General features: G+C 44.3%; 1 pseudogene; it reads right to left on the bottom strand.

Moving 5' to 3' along the window:
- The window catches only part of LOC123150014 (disease resistance protein RGA5-like), a 33,378-nt pseudogene extending 12,988 nt beyond the window's left edge, over positions 1 to 20,390 (bottom strand).
- Between the last annotated feature and the right edge of the window lie 757 nt (positions 20,391 to 21,147).

Genomic DNA, 21,147 nt, shown 5'->3' with positions numbered 1-21,147 from the left:
CATCGTCACCTCGTCCTTTGCCAGTTTCCGCTTATTCCGCAGCCCCTGCTTTGAGTTACAAATGTGAGCAACTGCACCGGTATCAAATACCCAGGAGCTACTACGGGCACTAGTAAGGTACACATCAATTACATGTATATCACATATACCTTTTGTTTTGCCGGCCTTCTTATCCGCTAAGTACTTAGGGCAGTTCCGCTTCCAGTGACCGCTTCCCTTGCAATAAAAGCACTCAGTCTCGGGCTTGGGTCCATTCTTTGGCTTCTTCCCAGCAGCTTGCTTGCCGGGCGCGGCAACCTCCTTGCCGTCCTTCTTGAAGTTCTTTTTACCCTTGCCTTTCTTGAACTTAGTGGTTTTATTGACCATCAACACTTGATGTTCCTTTCTGACTTCTACCTCTGCTGATTTCAGCATAGCAAATACTTCAGGAATGGTCTTTTCCATCCCCTGCATATTGAAGTTCATCACAAAGCTCTTGTAGCTTGGTGGAAGCGACTGGAGGATTCTGTCAATGACCGCATCATCCGGGAGATTAACTCCCAGCTGAGTCAAGCGGTTATGCAACCCAGACATAGTGAGTATGTGCTCACTGACAGAACTGTTTTCCTCCATCTTACAGCTGAAGAATTTGTCGGAGACTTCATATCTCTCGACCCGGGCATGAGCTTGGAAAACCATTTTCAGCTCTTCGAACATCTCATATGCTCCATGTCTCTCAAAACGCTTTTGGAGCCCCGGCTCTAGGCTGTAAAGCATGCCGCACTGAACGAGGGAGTAGTCATCGAAACGTGCCTGCCAAGCGTTCATAACATCTTGTTCTGCAGGGAGAACGGGTGCGTCACCAAGCGGTGCTTGTAGGACATAATCTTTCTTGGCAGCTATGAGGATGATCCTCAGGTTCCGGACCCAGTCCGTATAGTTGCTGCCATCGTCTTTCAGCTTAGTTTTCTCTAGGAACGCGTTGAAGTTGAGGACTACGTTGGCCATTTGATCTACAAGACATATTGCAAAGATTTTAGACTAAGTTCATGATAATTAAGTTCAACTAATCAAATTATTAGTGAACTCCCACTTAGATTAGACATCCCTCTGGTCATCTAAGTATTACATGATCCGAGTTAAACTAGACCGTGTCCGATCATCACGTGAGACGGACTAGTCAACATCGGTGAACATCTTCATGTTGATCGTATCTTCTATACGACTCATGCTCGACCTTTCGGTCTTCTGTGTTCCGAGGCCATGTCTGTACATGCTAGGCTCGTCAAGTCAACCTAAGTGTTTGCATGTGTAAATCTGTCTTACACCCGTTGTATGTGAACGTCTGAATAAAACACCCGATCATCACGTGGTGTTTTGAAACAGCGAACTGTCGCAACGGTGCACAGTTAGGGGGAACACTTCTTGAAATTATTGTGAGGGATCATCTTATTTACTACCGTCGTTCTAAGTAAACAAGATGCAAAACATGATAAACATCACATGCAATCAAATAATAAACGTGACATGATATGGCCAATATCACATAGCTCCTTTGATCTCCATCTTGGGGCTCCATGATCATCTTGTCACCGGCTTGACACCATGATCTCCATCATCATGATCTCCATCATCGTGTCTCCATGAAGTTGCTCGCCAACTATTACTTCTACTACTATGGCTAACGCGTTTAGCAATAAAGTAAAGTAATTTACATGGCGTTTCTTGATGACACGCAGGTCATATAAAAGAATAAAGACAACTCCTATGGCTCCTGCCGGTTGTCATACTCATCGACATGCAAGTCGTGAATCCTATTACAATAGCATGAACATCTCATACATCACATATAGATCATTCATCATTCATCACAACTTTGGCCATATCATATCACAAACCACTTGCTGCAAAAACAAGTTAGACGTCCTCTAATTGTTGTTGCAAGTTTTACGTGGCTGAATTAGGGTTCTAGCAAGAACGTTTTCTTACCTACGTTAAAGCCACAACGTGATTTGTCAACTTCTATTTACCCTTCATAAGGACCCTGTTCATCGATTCCGCTCCAACTAAAGTAGGAGAGACAGACACCCGCCAGCCACCTTATGCAACTAGTGCATGTTAGTCGGTGGAACCGGTCTCACGTAAGCGTACGTGTAAGGTTGGTCCGGGCCGCTTCATCCCACAATACCGCTGAAGCAAGAAAGGACTAGTAACGGCAAGAAAGTTGACAAATCTACGCCCACAACAAATTGTGTTCTACTCGCGCAAGAAGAACTACGCATAGACCTAGCTCATGATGCCACTGTTGGGGAACGTTGCAGAAAACAAAAATTTTCCTACTCGTTTCACCAAGATCATCTAGGAGTTCATCTAGCAACGAGTGATTAGATGCATCTACATACCTTTGTAGATCGCGAGCGGAAGCGTTCAAAAGAACGGTGATGATGTAGTCGTACTCGACGTGATCCAAATCACCGATGACCAGCGCCGAACGGACGGCACCTCCGCGTTCAACACACGTACGGAACAGCCACGTCTCCTCCTTCTTGATCCAGCAAGGGAGGGAGGAGAGGTTGAGGGAGATGGCACCAGCAGCAGCACGACGGCGTGGTGTTGATGGAGCTGCAGTACTCCGGCAGAGCTTCGCTAAGCACTATGGAGGTTGAGGAGGTGTTGGGGAGGGAGAAGGAGGCAACCAAAGGCCGAGGCGTTCAGGTATGAAGTCCCTCCTCTCCCCCACTATATATAGGAGGGCCAAGGGGGGGTGGCCGGCCCTAGGAGATCCAATCTCCTAGGGGGTGCGGCGGCCAAGGGGGGTTTCCCTCCCCCCAAGGCACCTAGGAGGTGCCTTCCCCTCCTAGGACTCTTCCCCCTTAAACCCTAGGCGCATGGGCCTATGTGGGGCTGGTGCCCTTGGCCCATTAGGCCAAGGCGCACCCCCTTACAGCCCATGTGGCCCCCCGGGACAGGTGGACCCACCCGGTGGACCCCCGGGACCCTTCCGGTGGTCCCGGTACAATACCGATAACCCCGAAACTTGTCCCGATGCCCGAAACAGGACTTCCCATATATAAATCTTTACCTCCGGACCATTCCGGAACTCCTCGTGACGTCCGGGATCTCATCCGGGACTCCGAACAACATTCGGGTTACTGCATATACATATCCCTACAACCCTAGCGTAACCGAACCTTAAGTGTGTAGACCCTACGGGTTCGGGAGACAAGCAGACATGACCGAGACGACTCTCCGGTCAATAACCAACAGCGGGATCTGGATACCCATGTTGGCTCCCACATGCTCCACGATGATCTCATCGGATGAACCACGATGTCGAGGATTCTATCAACCCCGTACGCTATTCCCTTTGTCTATCGATATGTTACTTGCCCGAGATTCGATCGTCGGTATCCCAATACCTCGTTCAATCTCGTTACCGGCAAGTCACTTTACTCGTACCGTAATGCATGATCCCGTGACCAGACACTTGGTCACTCTGAGCTCATTATGATGATGCATTACCGAGTGGGCCCAGTGATACCTCTCCGTCATACGGAGTGACAAATCCCAGTCTTGATCCATGTCACCCAACAGACACTTTCGGAGATACCCGTAGTCTACCTTTATAGTCACCCAGTTACGTTGTGACGTTTGGCATACCCAAAGCACTCCTACGGTATCCGGGAGTTACACGATCTCATGGTCTAAGGAAAAGATACTTTGACATTGCAAAACTCTAGCAAACGAACTATACGATCTTGTGCTATGTTTAGGATTGGGTCTCGTCCATCACATCATTCTCCCAATGATGTGATCTCGTTATCAATGACATCCAGTGTCCATAGTCAGGAAACCATGACTATCTGTTGATCAACGAGCTAGTCAACTAGAGGCTCACTAGGGACATGTTGGTGTCTGTTATTCACACATGCATTACGATTTCCGGATAACACAATTAGCATGAATAAAGACAATTATCATGAACAAGGAAATATAATAATAATGCTTTTATTATTGCCTCTAGGGCATATTTCCAACACTAGAGGCTTACTAGGGACATGGTGTTGTCTATGTATCCACACATGTATCTGAGTTTCCTATCAATACAATTCTAGCATGGATAATAAACGATTATCATGAACAAGGAAATATAATAATAACTAATTTATTATTGCCTCTAGGGCATATTTCCAACAGTCTCCCACTTGCACTAGAGTCAATAATCCAGTTCAGATCAATATGTGATTAACACTCAAGGTCACATCCCCATGTGACTAACACCCAAAGAGTTTACTAGAGTCAATAATCTAGTTCACATTACCATGTGATTAACACTCGATGAGTTCTGGGTTTGAACATGTTATGCTTGTGAGAGATGTTATAGTCAATGGGTCTGAATCTTTCAGATCCGTATGTACTTCGCAAATCTCTATGTCATCTTGTAGATGTAGCTACTACGCTATATTTGGAGCCATTTCAAATAACTGTTGTACTTGGATCTATTCTAAATTGTTGCTCCATTATACGTATCCGGTATCTCTACTCAGAGCTATCCGGATAGGTGTTAAGCTTGCATCGACGTAACTCTTTACGTCGAACTCTTTATCATCTCCATAACAGAGAAACATATCCTTATCCCTCTAAGGATAATTTAGACCGCTATCTGGTGATCTACTCCTAGATTACCTTTGTACCCTCTTGCCAGATATGTGGCAAGGCACACATCAGGTGCGGTACTCAGCATGGCATACCGTATAGAGCCTATGACAAAAGCATAGGGGACGACCTTCGTCCTTCCTCTTTCTTCTGCCGTGGTCGAGCTTTAAGTCTTAACTTCATACCTTACAACTCAGGCAAGAACTCCTTCTTTGACTGGTCCATCTTGAACACCCTCAAGATCATGTCAAGGTATGTGCTCATTTGAAAGTACCATTAAGAATTTTGATCTATCCTTATAGATCTTTATGCTCAATGTTCAATTAGCTTAATCCAGGCTTTTGATTGAAAAATACTTTCCAAATAATCCTATATGCTTTCCAGAAATTCTACGTCATTTCTGATCAACAATATGTCAACATATATTTATCAGAAATTCTATAGTGCTCCCACTCACTTCTTTGGAAATACAAGTTTCTCATAAACTTTGTATACACCCAAAACTTTGATCATCTTATCAAAGCATACATTCCAACTCCGAGATGCTTACTCCAGTGCTTAGAAGGATTGTTGGAGCCTTGCATACTTATTAGCATCTTTCAGGATTAACAAAACCTTCCGGTTGTATCACATACAACCTTTCCTCAAAAATCGTCGAGGAAACAATGGTTTTTGGCATCCTATCTGCAAGATTTCACAAATAATGCAGTAATTGCTAATATAATTCCAACAGACTCTTAGCATCGCTACGAGTGAGAAAGTCTCATCGCAGTCAACTCCTTGAACTTGTCGGAAAACATCTTAACGACAAGTCGAGCCTTCTTAATGGTGATACCTACCATCATTGTTCCGTCTTCCTTTTAAAATCCATATGTACCTAACAGCCTTACGACCATCAAGTAGTTCTCCCAAAGTCTACACTTTGTTTTCATATATGGATCCTCTCTCGGATTATATGGCCTCGAGCCATTTTGGAATCCAGGCCCACCATCGCTTCTCCATAGCTCGTAGGTTCATTGTTGTCTAGCAACATGACTTCCAAGACAGGATTACGTACCACTCTGAAGTAGTACGCATCCTTGTCATCCCATGAGGTTTGGTAGTGACATGATCTGAAGTTTCATGATCACTATCATAAGCTTCCACTTCAATTGGTGTAGGTGCCACAGGAACAACTCCTGTGCCCTGCCACACACTAGTTGAAGAGACGCTTCAATAACCTCATCAAGTCTCCACCATCCTCCCACTCAATTCTTTCGAGAGAAACTTTTCCTCGAGAAAGGACCTGATTCTAGAAACAATCCCTTATTGCTTTCGGATCTGAGACAGGAGGTATACCCAACTGTTTTGGGTGTCCTATGAAGATGCATTTATCCGCTTTGGGTTCGAGCTTATCAGCCTGAAACTTTTTCACATAAGCGTCGCAGCCCCAAACTTCTAAGAAATGACAGCTTAGGTTTCTCTAAACCATAGTTCATATGGTGTCTTCTCATCGGAATTACGTGGTGCCCTATTTAAAGTGAATGTGGTTGTCTTTAATGCCTAACCCATAAACTATCGTGGTAATTCGATAAGAGACATCATGGTATGCATCATATCCAATAGGGTGCAGTTATGATGTTCGGACACACCATCACACTATGGTGTTCCAGGCTGTATTAGTTGTGAAACAATTTCCACAATGTCTTAATTCCGTGCCAAACTCGTAATTCAGATATTCATCTCTATGATCATATCATAGATATTTTATCCTCTTGTCACGGCGATCTTTCAACTTCACCCTAAAATTACTTGAACCTTTCAATAATTCAGACTCGTGATTCATCAAGTAAATATACTCAACATCTACTCAAATCATCTGTGAAGTAAGAACATAACGATATCCACTACATGCCTCAGCACTCATTGGATTGCACACATCAAAATGTATTACTTCCAACAAGTTGCTTTCTAGTTCCATTTTACTGAAAACGAGGCTTTCAGTCATCTTGCCCATGTGGTATGATTTGCATGTCTCAAGTGATTCAAAATCAAGTGAGTCCAAAATGGTCCATTTGCATGGAGTTTCTTCATGCATATACACCAATAGACATGGTTCGCATGTCTCAAACCTTTCAAAACAAGTGAGCCCAAAGATCCATCAACATGGAGCTTCTTCATGCGTTTTATACCGATATGACTTACGTGGCAGTGCCACAAGTAGGTGGTACTATCATTACTATCTTTTGGCATGAACATGTGTATCACTACGATCGAGATTCAATAAACCATTCATTTCAGGTGTAAGACCATTGAAGGTATTATTCAAATAAACAGAGTAACCATTATTCTCTTTAAATGAATAACCGTATTGCGATAGACATAATCCAATCATGTCTATGCTCAACGCAAACACCAATCTCGATGGTAGAGGGAGCATACGATATTTGATCAACCTTGGAAATACTTCCAACACATATCGTCATCTCACCTTTAGCTAGTCTCCGTTTATTCCGTAGCTTTTATTTCGAGTTACTAACACTTAGCAACCGAACCGGTATCTAATACCCTGGTGCTACTAGGAGTACTAGTAAAGTACACATTAACATAATACATCCAATATACTTCTATCGACCTTGCCAGCCTTCTTATCTACCAAGTATCTAGGGTAATTCTGCTCCAGTGGCTGTTCCCTTTATTACAGAAGCACTTAGTCTCGGGTTTGGGTTCAACCTTGGGTTTCTTCACTAGAGCAGCAGCTGATTTGCCGTTTCATGAAGCATCCCTTTTTGCCCTTGCCCTTCTTGAAACTAGTGGTTTCACCAACCATCAACAATTGATGCTCCTTCTTGATCTCTACTTTTGTGGTGTCAAACATCGCGAATATCTCAAGGATCATCATATATGTCCCTGATATATTATAGTTCAACATGAAGCTCAAGCAGCTTGGTGGTAATGACTTCGGAGAACCATCACTATTTCATCTGGAAGATCAACTCCCACTCGATTCAAGCGATTGTTGTACTCAGACAATCTGAGCACAAGTTCAACAATTGAGCTTTTCTCCCTTAGTTTGTAGGCTAAGAAAATCGTCGGAGGTCTTATACCTCTTGACGTGGGCACGAGCCTGAAATCCCAATTTCAGCCCTCGAAACATCTCATATGTTTCGCGATGTTTCAAAACGTCTTTGGTGCCTCAACTCTAAGCCGTTTAACTGAACTATCACGTAGTTATCAAAATGTGTATGTCAGATGTTCGCAACATCCATAGACACCGTTCGAGGTTCAGCACACTGAGCGGTGCCTTAAGGACATAAGCCTTCTATGAAGCAATGAGGACAAACCTCAGTTTACGGACCTAGTCCGCATAATTACTACTATCAACTTTCAACTTTTTCTCTAGGAACATATCTAAACAGTAGAACTGAAGCGCGAGCTACGACATAATTTGCGAAGACCTTTTGACTATGTTCAGGATAATTAAGTTCATCTTGTGAACTCCCACTCAGATAGACATCCCTCTAGTCATCTAAGTGATTACATGATCCGAGTCAACTAGGCCGTGTCCGATCATCACGTGAGACGGACTAGTCATCATTGGCGAACATCTTCATGTTGATCGTATCTACCATACGACTCATGCTCGACCTTTCGGTCTCTTGTGTTCCGAGGCCATGTCTGTACATGCTAGGCTCGTCAAGTCAACCAAAGTGTTTCGCGTGTGTAAATCTGTCTTACACCCGTTGTATGTGAACGTTAGAATCTACACCCGATCATCACGTGGTGCTTCAAAACAACGAACTGTCGCAACGGTGCATAGTTAGGGGGAACACTTTCTTGAAATTATTATGAGGGATCATCTTATTTACTACCGCCATTCTAAGTAAACAAGATGCATAAACATGATAAACATCGCATGCAATCAAATAGTGACATGATATGGCCATCATCACTTTGCTCCTCTTGATCTCCATCTTTGGGGCTCCATGATCATCATCGTCACCGGCATGACACTATGATCTCCATCATCATGATCTCTATCATCGTGTCTTCATGAAGTTGTCTCGTCAACTATTACTTCTACTACTACAGCTAACGGTTAGCAATAAAGTAAAGTAATTACATGACGTTTATGTTGACACGCAGGTCATAAATAAATTAAGACAACTCCTATGGCTCCTGCCGGTTGTCATACTCATCGACATGCAAGTCGTGATTCCTATTACAAGAACATGATCAATCTCATACATCACATATATCATTCATCACATCCTTTTGCCCATATCACATCACATAGCATACCCTGCAAAAACAAGTTAGACGTCCTCTAATTGTTGTTTGCATGTTTTACGTGGCTGCTATGGGTTTCTAGCAAGAACGTTTCTTACCTACGCAAAAACCACAACGTGATATGCCAATTGCTATCTACCCTTCATAAGGACCCTTTTCATCGAATCCGATCCGACTAAAGTGGGAGAGACAGACACCCGCTAGCCACCTTATGCAACTAGTGCATGTCAGTCGGTGGAACCAGTCTCACGTAAGAGTACGTGTAAGGTCGGTCCGGGACGCTTCATCCCACAATGCCACCGAATCAAGATTGGACTAGTAATGGTAAGCATATTGAACAAAATCAACGCCCACAACTACTTTGTGTTCTACTCGTGCATAGAAACTACGCATAGACCTAGCTCATGATGCCACTGTTGGGGAACGTAGCATAAATTCAAAATTTTCCTACGTGCCACCAAGATCTATCTATGGAGTCATCTAGCAACGAGGGAGGAGTGGATCTACATACCCTTGTAGATCGCGCGCGGAAGCGTTCAAGAGAAAAAGGTTGATGGAGTCGTACTCGTCGTGATCCAAATCACCGATGATCCTAGCGCCGAACGGACGGCACCTCCGCGTTCAACACACGTACAGAGCAGCAACGTCTCCTCCTTCTTGATCCAGCAAGGGGGGAGGAGAGGTTGATGGAGATCCAGCAGCACGACGGCGTGGTGGTGGAAGTAGCGGGATTCCAACAGGGCTTCACCAAGCGCTGCGGGAGGAGGGAGATGTGTCATGGGAGGGAGAGGGAGGCGCCAGGGCTTAGGTGCGGCTGCCCTCCCTTCCCCCCACTATATATAGGGCCAAGGGAGAGGGGGGCTCAGCCTTGGCCCTTCCTCCAAGGAAGGGTGCGGCCAGGGAGGAGTCCATCCTCCCCAAGGCACCTAGGAGGTGCCTTCCCCCTTTAGGACTCTTTCTTTCCCTTATCTCTTGGCGCATGGGCCTCTTGCGGCTGGTGCCCTTGGCCCATATAGGCCAAGGCGCACACCCCTACAGCCCATGTGGCCCCCCGGGGCAGGTGGACCCCCGGACCCATTTCGACACTCCCGGTACAATACCGATAATGCGCGAAACTTTTCCGGTGACCAAAACAAGACTTCCCATATATAAATCTTTACCTCCGGACCATTTCGGAACTCCTCGTGACATCCTGGATCTCATCCGGGACTCCGAACAACTTCCAGGTTACCGCTTACTAATATCTCTATAACCCTAGCGTCACCGAACCTTAAGTGTGTAGACCCTACGGGTTCGGGAGACATGTAAACATGACCGAGATGACTCTCCAGTCAATAACCAACAGCTGGATCTGGATACCCATGTTGGCTCCCACATGTTCCACGATGATCTCATCGGATGAACCACGATGTCAAGGTCTTAATCAATCCCGTATACAATTCCCTTTGTCTAGCGGTACGATACTTGCCCGAGATTCGATCGTCGGTATCCCGATACCTTGTTCAATCTCGTTACCGGCAAGTCTCTTTTACTCATTCCGTAACACATCATCCCGTGATCAACTCCTTGATCACATTGTGCACATTATGATGATGTCCTACCGAGTGGGCCCAGAGATACCTCTCCGTTTACACGGAGTGACAAATCCCAGTCTCGATTCGTGCCAACCCAACAGACACTTTCAGAGATACCTGTAGTGTACCTTTATAGCCACCCAGTTACGTTGTGACGTTTGGCACACCCAAAGCACTCCTACGGTATCCGGGAGTTGCACAATCTCATGGTCTACGGAAATGATACTTGACATTAGAAAAGCTTTAGCATACGAACTACATGATCTTGTGCTAGGCTTAGGATTGGGTCTTTGTCCATCACATCATTCTCCTAATGATGTGATCCCGTTATCAATGACATCCAATGTCCATGGTCGGGAAACCATAACCATCTATTGATCAACGAGCTGGTCAACTAGAGGCTTACTAGGGACATGGTGTTGTCTATGTATCCACACATGTATCTGGGTTTCCTATCAATACAATTCTAGCATGGATAATAAACGATTATCATGAACAAGGAAATATAATAATAACTAATTTATTATTGCCTCTAGGGCATATTTCCAACAGAGACGGCATCACTTCCTTCTGCGATTATGTCCCTCAACAACGCTTCTTTTGCTTCGTCTAGGGCGGTGTCCATAGTTTCTACAAATATTTACAACATGGCAATTATTATTCAAACATGACAGATGGATATATTAGTGCCAAACGTAGAACTAGCTACCTAATCATAGTAAGGAATCATATATATTAATTAGTGGCCTCGACCCCCCCCCCCCCACGTGTTGAAGCTATCGGGAGGGGGTATATATCGACAACAACGACACTACATCTATATGTCCCTCGACGACCCTCGTTCCCGATAAAAAAAGAGGAAGAAGAAGAAAAAAAGAGGAGAAGAACTCCTCTATTCTTTCTTCTCCTCTTGTTTTTCTTCTTCCTCTTCTTTTTTTATCCTGTTCTTCCTCTCATGTTCGAGAGGATCGTCGAGGGGTCGGAAGGTTGCCTAGTGTCAAAGGATTCAACAAAACCATGTCTTCATCATTAGGCGAAAGTAACATGTGCATGATTGTATGAAGCTCTCCAAAGTTATTTTGGAACGGAGTCCCAAATAAGATAATTCGCTTTTTGGTACAAAGTTCAGGAACACCTTCCAAATATCGTTATCTGGAAGGCCTTTGCTGAAATTCATACAAAAAGGCAAATTATCCTATCCGAGACACCATTCCAAAATAACTTTGGAGGACTTCGTCATGCCCAGGTTACTTCCGGCTAATGATGAAGCCATGGATTTCTTCAATACTTTGACACTAGGAAACCTCTCTCGACCCCTCGGCGATCCTCGACCCCTCGAACCCTCGACGACCCTGGAACCCTCGACCCCTAGACGACCCTGGAACCCTCGACCCTCGATCCCTAGACCCTATAGAACCCTCGAACCCTCGACCCTGAAACCCTCGACCCTTGACCCCTTAACGACCCTCGACCCTCTACCCTAGTTCCCGACCCTCGACCCCTCGGCGATCCTCGACACCCTCGTTCCCGATAAAAATTAAGAAGAAGAAGAAGAAGAAGAAGAAGAAGAAGAAGAAGAAGAAGAAGAAGAAGAAGAAGAAGAAGAAGAAGAAAGAGGAGAAGAAGAAAGGAATAGCTAGAGGAGAAGATCGAAGAAAAAAAGAAGAAAAAAAGAGGAGAACAAGGAATAGCTAGAGGAGATGCTCTATTTTCTCTTCCTCTCCACTATTCCTTTCTTCTTCTCCTCTTCTTTTTCTTCTTTTTTCTTCTTCTTAATTATTTATTTCTCCTCTTCTTTTCCTCTCCTCTTCTTCTTTCTTTCCTCTTCTTATTTTCTTCTTTCCTATCCTTCTTTTTCTAAAATTGTAACTTTTGCATATATAAAACTTTTCTAAAATTGTAACTTTCTATATAAAACTTCCCTATCGGGAGGGGGTTATATCGACCCCCCCCCTCGTGTTGAAGAAAACGAAGAAGAAATAAAAAGAGGAGAAGAATAAAGGAATAGAGGAGAAGATCGAAGAAAAAAAAGAAGAAAAAAAAGAGGAGAAGAAGAAAAAATAGAATTTTTTTTCTATTTTTTCTTCTTCTCCTCTATTCCTTTCTTCTTCTCCTCTTCCTTTTCTTCCTCTCCTCTTCTTCTCCTTTTTCCTCTTCTTATTTTCCTTTTTCCTCTCCTAAATATATAAAACTTTTCTAAAAATGAAAGTAACCTAAAATGTACTAAATCAGAGAACATATATAGATAATCCTTTTCTAAAATTTAAACCTAACTTTTGCATATATGAACATATATACACAGAGAACATAAAAACATATATACATTTTTATAAAAAGAAAAATACAAAATACAAACATATATATGAAAAAAAATCTGAAAAGAAGCAATATACACAATACATATACTGACATATATACATAATATACACAAAGAGGCAATATGCACAAGCATATATAATATATAAAAAAACAGGCGAGGGGCGCCAGCCGGACCAACGGGCAGGGCGATGGCAACGGGCGGGCCGGGGCGACGGCGACGGACGGGGCGGGGCAACCGCGACGGGCGGGGCGGGGCGACGACGACGGGCGGGGCACGGGCGACGGTGACGGGCGGGGCAGGGCGACGGCGACGGGTGGGCCGGGGCGCGCGACGCGCGTCGGGGCAGGGCGGCGATCGGCGACGGCGTCGGACGAGGGCACGGGCTACGGCGAGCGGGCGGCGACGGCGACCTCGGGCGGCTAGGGGAGGCGACGGCGACGTCGGGGCAGCAGGCGTCGAGGAGCAGCGCAGCAGCCTGGCGGCGTTTGGAGAGAAGAATGGCGGGTGGGAGAAATTTCCTAAGTGTTTGGTTATATAGTAAAGGTATTGGTCTCGGTTCGTGGCTCAACCCGGGACCAATGCCCCCCGTTAGTCCCGGTTGGTGCCACCAACCGGGACCAAAGGCCTCTTTTCAGCAGCCCAAAGGGCGGGAAGCGGCGGCCTTTGGTCCCGGTTGGTGAGGCGAACCGGGACCAAAGGGGTCCATTGGTCCCGGTTGGTGCGACGAACCGGGACCAATGCCCCCCTTTGGTCCCGGTTCTTCCCACCAACCGGGACCAATGGCCTTGTGCTGCCCTCCGCCCAAAAGTTTAGTCCCACCTCGCTAGTTGAGAGGGCTCGGGAGTGGTTTATAAGCGCTTCTGCGCCCACCCTCCCGAGCTCCTCTCAACTGCAGGCTTTCGGGTCTAATCTGTCACTGCAATGCCTGTGGGCCTACTGGGCCTGCTGCGGGCCTGAATCCTGGCCCATGGTAGGGTTTCTAGTCGTATTCACGCCGTGGTGGCCCAGTAGGTGGCATTTTTTTTGTTTTTTTGTTGCTTTATTTATTTTCTTTTGTTTTCGCTTTATTTTTTAATTCTTTATACTTTTAGTTTTAGAAAAATTATAAACTTTTTGTTAATGCCATTAGTTTTCAAATTTGAAAATAATTTTTTTGTTTTCTTTGTTGCTTTATTTATTTTATTTTATGATTAACTTTACTATAAAATAGTTTTTCCTGTTTTTTTGATTTGTTTTTTGGATTATTTATTTTCTTTTGTTTTTTGCTTTAATTTTTAATTCTGTTTGCTTTTAGGTTAGCAAAATTATAAACTTTCTGTTAGTGCCATTAGTTTTAGAAAAATTATAAACTTTTTGTTAATTCCATTAGTTTTCAAATTTAAAAATAATTTTTTTGTTTTTTTGTTTTCTTTGTTGCTTTATTTATTTTATTTTGTGATTAACTTTACTATAAAAATAGTTTTTTCCTGTTTTTTTGATTTGTTTTTTGTATTATTTATTTTCTTTTGTTTTTTGCTTTAATTTTTAATTCTGTTTGCTTTTAGATTAGCAAAATTATAAACTTTCTGTTAGTGCCATTAGTTTTAGAAAAATTATAAACTTTCTGTTAGTGCCATTAGTTTTCAAATTTGAAAACACTTTTTTAGTTTTTTTGTTTTCTTTGTTGCTTTATTTATTTTATTTTGTGATTAACTTTACTATAAAAATAGTTTTTCCCTGCATTTTTGATTTGTTTTTTGCATTATTTATTTTCTTTTGTTTTTTGCTTTAATTCTTAATTCCGTTTGCTTTTAGGTTAGCAAAATTATAAACTTTCTGTTAGTGCCATTAGTTTTCAAATTTGAATAGTTAAAATTTGAATTCTTTGAAAATTGTTTGAATCACAAGTTTGTGATTAACTTACTAAAAAACGAGAATAGATGCGCTTATAGAGAAAATTCAACCTAAATTCCTAGTAAATTTCTATGAATTTTAGAGAAATTCACTATGAATTTAGGTTAAACTTTTCTCTATTAGGGCATCTATTTTCACTTTGAGAGGAGCTCAACAAGGCAGAGAGGGAACGGCTTATAAATCGGTGTGAGCCCCCTTCGGTTGGCGAGGTGGGACTAAACTCGGTCCGCAACGAGGACTAACCCTTTAGTCTCGGTTTGAAAGTTGGCATGGGCCAGGGACTAATGGTCATGGTACTACGAGGGCCGAACCATAAGACATGAAAGCATTTCAAATGAACTCTGAAAAAGTTGAAAGTTGGGATGGTATCATAATTTCACCCACATAGCATGTGCATGTACAAAACGGATAATGGTAGCATGTTCGAGTGTTACAAAGTTGCGGGAGAAAGTCTTCACTTTTTCTTCGCTTGTGTCATTTGCTTATTGCGCCGTAACCATGGATAATCTTCATTGTTTATCAGGATGCTTGGGTCAGCCTTGACATTGAAGGGAGGAATTTCATGAAACTTTTCATAATCTTCAGACATGTCTGTCTTGCCGTCCACTCCCAGGATGTCCCTTTTTCCTGAATGAACTATGTGGCGCTTTGGCTCATCGTATGATGTATTCGCTTCCTTATCTTTTCTTTTTCTCGGTTTGGTAGACATGTCCTTCACATAGATAACCTGTGCCACATCATTGGCTAGGACGAACGGTTCGTCAGTGTACCCAAGATTTTTCAGATCCACTGTTGTCATTCCGTACTGTGGGTCTACCTGTACCCCGCCGCCTAACAGATTGACCCATTTGCACTTAAACAAAGCGACCTTAAAATCAAGTCCGTAGTCAAGTTCCCATATGTCCACTATGTAACCATAATATGTATCCTTTTCGCTCTCGGTTGCTGCATCAAAGCGGACACTGCTGTTTTGGTTGGTGCTCTTTTGATCTTGGGCGATCGTGTAAAATGTATCCCCATTTATCTCGTATCCTTTGTAAGGCAATACAGTCAAAGATGGTCCCCTAGACAACAAGTACAACTCATCACAAACAGTGTTGTCACCTCTGAGACGTGTTTCCAACCAACTGCTGAAAGTCCTGATGTGTTCACATGTAATCCAGTCGTCGCACTGCTCCGGGTGTTTGGATCGCAGACTGTTCTTGTGTTCATCGACATACGGGGTCACCAAGATAGAGTTCTGTAGAACTGTGTAGTGTGCTTGAGACCAAGAATATCCGTCTCTGCATATTATTGAGTCTCTTCCAAGAGTGCCTTTTCCAGTCAGTATCCCCTCATACCACGATTTAGGGAGACCTATCTTGTTAAGGCCAGGAATGAAGTCAACACAAAACCCGATAACATCCTCTGTTTGATGGCCCATGGAGATGCTTCCTTCTGGCCTAGCGTGATTACGGACATATTTCTTTAGGACTCCCATGAACCTCTCAAAGGGGAACATATTGTGTAGAAATACGGGCCCCAGGATGACAATCTCGTCGACTAGATGAACTAGGATGTGCGTCATGATATTGAAGAAGGATGGTGGGAACACCAGCTCGAAACTGACAAGACATTGCGCCACCTCACTCCTTAGCCTTGGTACGATTTCTGGATCGATCACCTTCTGAGAGATTGCATTGAGGAATGCACATAGCTTCACAATGGCTAATCGGACGTTTTCCGATAGAAGCCCCCTCAATGCAACCGGAAGCAGTTAAGTCATAATCACGTGGCAGTCATGAGACTTCAGGTTCTGAAACTTTTTCTCTGGCATATTTATTATCCCCTTTATATTCGACGAGAAGCCAGTCGTGACCTTCATACTGAGCAGGCATTCAAAGAAGATTTCTTTCTCTTCTTTCGTAAGAGCGTAGCTGGCAGGACCTTTATACTGCTTCGGAGGCATGCCGTCTTTTTCGTGCAAACGTTGTAGGTCCTCCCGTGCCTCAGGTGTATCTTTTGTCTTCCCATACACGCCCAAGAAGCCTAGCAGGTTCACGCAAAGGTTCTTCGTCACATGCATCACGTCGATTGAGGAGCGGACCTCTAGGTCTTTCCAGTAGGGTAGGTCCCAAAATATAGATTTCTTCTTCCACATGGGTGCGTGTCCCTCAGCGTCATTCGGAACAGCTAGTCCACCGGGACCCTTTTCAAAGATTACGTAGTGTAAATCATTGACCATAGCAAGCACGTGATCACCGGTGTGCATGGCGGGCTTCTTCCGGTGATCTGCCTCGCCTTTGAAATGCTTGCCTCTCTTTCGACATTGATGGTTGGTCAGAAGAAATCAACGATGGCCCAGGTACACATTCTTCCTGCATTTGTCCAGGTATATACTTTCAGTGTCATCTAAACAGTGCGTGCATGCGTGGTATCCTTTGTTTGTCTGTCCTGGAAGGTTACTGAGAGCGGGCCAATCGTTGATGGTCACGAACAGCAACGCCTTATGGTTAAATTTCTCCTGTCTGTGCTCATCCCACGTACGTACACCGTTTTCATTCCACAGCTGTAATAGTTCTTCAACTAATGGCCTTAGGTACACATCAATTTCATTGCCGGGTTGCTTAGGGCCTTGGATGAGAACTGGCATCATAATGAACTTCCGCTTCATGCACATCCAAGGAGGAAGGTTATACATACATAGAGTCACGGGCCAGGTGCTGTGATTGCTGCTCTGCTCCCCGAAAGGATTAATGACATCCGCGCTTAAAGCAAACCATACATTCCTTGGGTCCTTTGCAAACTCATCCCAGTACTTTCTCTCGATTTTTCTCCACTGCGACCCGTCAGCGGGTGCTCTCAACTTCCCATCTTTCTTTCGGTTCTCACTGTGCCATCGCATCAACTTGGCATGCTCTTCGTTTTTGAACAGACGTTTCAACCGTGGTATTATAGGAGCATACCACATCACCTTCGCAGGAACCCTCTTCCTGGGGGGCTCGCCATCAACATCACCAGGGTCATCTCGTCTGATCTTATACCGCAATGCACCGCATACCGGGCATGCGTTCAGATCCTTGTATGCACCACGGTAGAGGATGCAGTCATTAAGGCATGCATGTATCTTCTCCACCTCCAATCCTAGAGGGCATACGACCTTCTTTGCTGCGTATGTACTGTCGGGTAATTCGTTATCCTTTGGAAGCTTCTTCTTCAATATTTTCAGTAGCTTCTCAAATCCTTTGTCAGCCACAGTATTCTCTGCCTTCCACTGCAGCAATTCCAGTACGGTACCGAGCTTTGTGTTGCCATCTTCGCAATTGGGGTATAAACCTTTTTTGTGATCCTCTAACATGCGATCGAACTTCAGCTTCTCCTTTTGACTAATGCATTGCGTCCTTGCATCGACAATGACCCGGCGGAGATCATCATCTTCGGGCACATCGTCCGGTTCCTCTTGATCTTCAGCAGCTTCACCCGTTGCAGCTTTATTGGGCACATCGTCGGGTTCCTCTTGATCTTCACTAGCTCCCCCCATTGCAGCATCACCGTATTCAGGGGGCACATAGTTGTCATCGTAGTCTTCTTCTTCGCCGTCTTCCATCATAACCCCTATTTCTCCGTGCCTCGTCCAAACATTATAGTGTGGCATGAAACCCTTGTAAAGCAGGTGGGAGTGAAGGATTTTCCAGTTAGAGTAAGACCTCGTATTCCCACATTCAGTGCATGGACAACACATAAAACCATTCTGCTTGTTTGCCTCAGCCGCATCGAGAAACTCATGCACGCCCTTAATGTACTCGCGGGTGTGTCTGTCACCGTACATCCATTGCCGGTTCATCTGTGTGCATTATATATAATTAAGTGTCCAAATTAATAGAAGTTCATCATCACATTAAAACCAAAGTGCATACATAGTTCTCATCTAACAACATATAGCTCTCCAGAGCATCTAATTAATTAAACCATACATTGAAACTATGTAAAACATTTCAATGCGAAAACAAATGCGATCATAATCGCAACCAAGGTAACAATTGATCAAACGGCATAATGATACCAAGCCTCGGTATGAATGGCATATTTTCTAATCTTTCTAATCTTCAAGCGCATTGCATCCATCTTGATCTTGTGATTATCGACGACATCCGCAACATGCAACTCCAATATCATCTTCTCCTCCTCAATTTTTTTTATTCTTTCCTTCAACAAATTATTTTCTTCTTCAACTAAATTTAACCTCTCGACAATAGGGTCGGTTGGCATTTCCGATTCACATACATCCTAGATAAATAAAATTTATGTCACGTTGGTCGGCATAATTTTCATAAACAATAAATGAACCAATAGTCATAAAGATAATATACATACCACATCCGAATCATAGACAGGACGAGGGCCGACGGGGGCGGATACCAAAACCATCGCACTATATAAGATGCAATAATAAATGTAAGAAAATGATACAAGTATCTATCTAAACATACAAGTAAGAATATTTTTCCTTTCAGAAAGAAGATAAGAACAAGAGGCTCACCACGGTGGTGTCGGTGATGAGATCGGCGCGGGTGATCGACGGCGGTGAAGACGGGGACGGGGCGTGACGGACCGCTAAATCTAGACAAATCTCGAGGAAAATGGAGCTTGGAGGTCGAGCTTCGAGAGGAGAAAGCTTAAGTAGTGTGGCTCGGGCATTCCATCGAACACCTCATGTGCATAGGAGGTGAGCTAGAGCACCACAAAGCCCTCTCCCCCTCGGCCAGAGAAAAACAGAGCACTGGGGTGCTCTGCTCGCGAGCGAGGGGTATATATAGGCACCTCATTGGTCCCGGTTGGTGACATGAGCCGGGACTAAAGGGGAGCCTTTGGTCCCGGTTCAAGCCACCAACCGGGACCAATGGTGGTGGGCCAGGAGCGAGGCCCATTGGTCCCGGTTCATCCAACCAACCGGGACCAAAAGGTCCAAATGAACCGGGACCAATAGCCCACGTGGCCCGGCCGGCCCCCTGGGCTCACGAACCGGGACCAATGCCCACATTGGTCCCGGTTCTAGACTGAACCGGGACTAATGGACTGACCCGGCCTGGACCAAAGCCCTGTTTTCTACTAGTGAGCATCCTTGTAAAAGAGGAGCTTGCAGCAGCATATCCAGCTTACCAACAAGGGGTCTCATGGCCCCCAGTGAAACACTAATTGGTGCCCCAATCTCTCTGCCTCGGATCGACACATCTAAACACACATAAGCAAAGGTATAATTAATTAACAAACAATGAATGTTACAGACATCAGCCTTGGCCGAGAGGCAGCATTGACCATCCTTACATCAAGTAAAGGCTCCATACAAGAAGGGGGGAGATTAGAAGATGTATCCTCATATTTCATGGAAATGGTTGCCGAAATCGCGTTAGAAAGGGACACATAGTTTCCAGGGGAAAGTTGTATGCAATTTATAATAGTACGTCCTTCCTAGCTATAATAAGCAGTCATTAGCAAGTCAAGTGAGATGAGCTATAAGCAGTCATTAGCAAGTCAAGTGAGATGAGCCTGATCTCGGGCTCAACTCTGGTAGAAGGACCTAAATCGGAGAAGGCGCTGTTGTCCACTTGAGGAAATTCCTCGGCTTCCTCCTCTTCCTCATGCTTAGGAGGAGATTGTACATCCACCTTCTGCTCAAGGAGAGGTTTGATCTCCACCTCCTCCTTGAACCCTCGCAGCATCGATCAATCAAGAACCAGCAGCCCACTTTTCTCACCGCTAGCTCTTTGATTGGTAGTATCTTGTTGATCCCTCTTCCAAAGGCAACCTGCATCAGATCAGGGCATGTGGGAAGCACGGGGACAGTCTCTTGGGGAATGCAATTAATTAACGCAAACAGATGCTAGAATAAAAAATAAAGAGATTCTCGGTGGACTGCACTGCATGAGGATAGGAAATGAATACTAGATCCGCAGTAGACTGTACCGCAAGAGGTAATAAATATGGTAATCCGCAGGACTCAGGGATGTATAAGTTAAATTGTAGGCTAGATGTTTCTTTCAGTATTAACTATAGGCCCGGCCTTGATCCGGCCATTGCTGCTAACCAAAGTTTTAAATAGCGCGCTAAGCATCTTAGCGCCGGACCTCTTTCAAATGCTATAGCGTGCTATAGCGGAGCTATAGCGCGCTATTTAAAATGTTTATTCATTTGTTTGGACTAAAATCTCTTAGCGCAAGACCTTTTGTAAACGCTATAGCGTGCTATAGCGGAGCTATAGCGGGCTATTTGAAACAGTGCTGCTAACCAGCTGTTACGGTCCAGCGCTTCGGAAGGAGATAAAAGCAGCTTAAATGGAGCCGCCATGTTTAATTTATCTTTTGGGAAAGTTTAAGCTCCAACAAAATGAAGGAAGCCCAAGAATGTGAAGGCTGCAGAATTGGCTGAGAAAAGTAAATTGGAAACGCTACCCGGATTCGTTGGACAACAAGAGTCAAA

Source organism: Triticum aestivum, chromosome 7A (genome assembly GCF_018294505.1).
Source record: "Triticum aestivum cultivar Chinese Spring chromosome 7A, IWGSC CS RefSeq v2.1, whole genome shotgun sequence".
NCBI lineage: Eukaryota > Viridiplantae > Streptophyta > Magnoliopsida > Poales > Poaceae > Triticum > Triticum aestivum.
This window is presented reverse-complemented; position numbering and strand designations above follow the sequence as displayed.